This window comes from Lathyrus oleraceus, chromosome 6 (genome assembly GCF_024323335.1).
Source record: "Lathyrus oleraceus cultivar Zhongwan6 chromosome 6, CAAS_Psat_ZW6_1.0, whole genome shotgun sequence".
Taxonomy (NCBI): Eukaryota; Viridiplantae; Streptophyta; class Magnoliopsida; order Fabales; family Fabaceae; genus Lathyrus; species Lathyrus oleraceus.
Genome location: NC_066584.1, coordinates 501,411,695 through 501,414,101, shown reverse-complemented (window position 1 = coordinate 501,414,101; position 2,407 = coordinate 501,411,695).

Here is a 2,407-nt window from a genome sequence, read left to right as displayed (position 1 = left end):
CCTGATGCTGATGTTTGGAATGATGTGCAGGCTTCCTCTGAACAGAGGGTCTTCTATGCTTGGGTTGAGACTGCACAGCATGGGCTTCACCTTCTTTCCTCTTAAACGCTCCATACCGTTTAGAGGAAGAACCATCATCTTTAGCTAATCGTCCTTCACGGACACCTTCTTCAAGACGCATCCCCATATTCACCATCTCGGTGAAATCAGAGGGAGCGCTGGCCACCATTCTCTCATAATAAAATGACCCAAGAGTTTTCAGAAAAATCTTGGTCATCTCTTTCTCTTCTAATGGTGGAGTGATCTGAGCTGCCAGCTCACGCCATCTCTGGGCGTACTCCTTGAACGATTCTTTGTCCTTTTGTGACATAGACCTGAGTTGATCTCTGTCAGGCGCCATGTCAACATTGTATTTATATTGCTTGACGAAAGCTTCGCCAAGATCATTGAAAGAGCGGATGTTGACGCTGTCTAGGCTCATGTACCAACGGAGAGCAGCACCAGACAAACTGTCTTGAAAGTAGTGGATCAAGAGTTGATCGTTGTCTGTCTGCGTGGACATCTTTCTGGCATACATGACTAAGTGTGCCAAAGGACAAGTGTTCCCTTTATATTTCTCAAAGTCTGGGACTTTGAATTTGACTGGTATTTTAACACCGGGAACTAGACAAAGTTCGGCTGCTGACTTGCCGAAGAGATCTTTGCCTCTGAGAGTTCTCAATTCCTTTCTCAGCTCGAGGAATTGATCGTTCATTGCATCCATCTTCTCGTGAACATCTGAACCCTCAGACGCTTCAGAGTGATAGATGATGTCGTCTACCCTAGGCATGGTATGCACGATAGGAGGAACAGGAATAGGGACCGGGCTAGATGCCGGCATTTGAGCGAATGTAGGAGCTGGCAGATCGGGCATAAAGCCAGGAGGCATCCCCCAAGGAAAACCGGGAGGCATGGCATTAGGCTGATGGGCACTAACAGGCACCGACGAAGTAGCTATCTCAGATATAACCGTCCGCTGAACCGGAGTTGCTGGCTGTTGAGGAGCAGGCTGATTCTGGGCAGCAAGAAGTTGCTCCATCAGAGCACCAAGTCTGGCGACTTCATCTCTCAAACTCTGGTTCTCTTGTTCCAACTGCTCCATAATCCTTGCAGAGTTGACCCTTGTATAATACCGGTGAGTCAGCTTGTCTTCAAAATAAATGAAGAGCAGATGTTAGAACCGGAAGACCAGAAAAAATGGGTACCTGTTTATGCAAGGATGATGCATGCAATGCTTGTGCAAATGCTTTAATTTTCAAGGAACCCTCAGGGTTTTGTTTGCAATATTTTTGAATTTTAAACATTTTGATTGCTCATGGAAAATATTTCATTCAAAATACTAAGACAAAGAGGTACAACATTCTTTTAAATATTACAAAGAGAAAAGGTAAATGACATCCTATGGATCCCTATTAGCTCGGGATGCTGGAAAACGAGAAGTGCACAACTTCTTGATCTCTCTCTCATAGGCAGCTTCCATATCAGCCTTCTCCTTTGCAAGTTGATCATACTTCCTTTTCCAGAATTTGGAAGACTGAGGAAGCAGAGAAGTCCAAGTGTCGTTCGGATCATCGATCACTCGGTGCTCGAGAAATTCGATCATATCATCTTTCTCCTTGAGCTGCTGCAGCAATTCCTCTCTCTCGCGGATCCAGGCACGCGAAAGGTCTTCTTCTCTCAACTCCTCTACACGTTGGGTAGGGAGGGTTGAAGGCCCAGCCACATCCAACAGTGTAGGTCTCGGATGATATGGCATCAGGTAGGTAGCAGCCCTCTGTCTGACCCAAGAGGTATAGGGCTCCAAGCAATGCAGTTCTTTGGACCCAATTCATTCCTACTCTTTATGCGAATATTGCGCCAAGCGCGGACAAATCTGGCTTTCAGGCCTTGGGGATCTTTACCCTCCTGAAAGAACACACCTTCTAACAAAAGGTTATGGGGTTTATCCTTTAGGGGGAACCCAAGCTGACGACGTGCGAGCGTAGGGTTGTAGGTAATCCCTCCACATGTACCAAGAAGAGGCACATTGGGGAATTCACCACAAGAATTGATGATCTGGACGGTATCATACACGCGATCATACCAGGTGATATCATCATTGGTGAGAGACATGAGTCTCTGAGACCACCGTAGACATCCCTTGTTCTCCTTGAAAGCAACTGTCTGCGGCAAGTGCGAAATAAACCACTTGTACAGCAGGGGTAAACAGCAGACAATGACTCCTCCATTCTTCATATTCCTCAGATGCAAGGAGACATATGCATCACCCAACAAGGTCGGAACCGGATTAAGAACTGAAAAGATCCTAATGGCATTCATGTCGACGAACTTGTCAAAGTTGGAAACAACACCAATCCATAGATAAGCA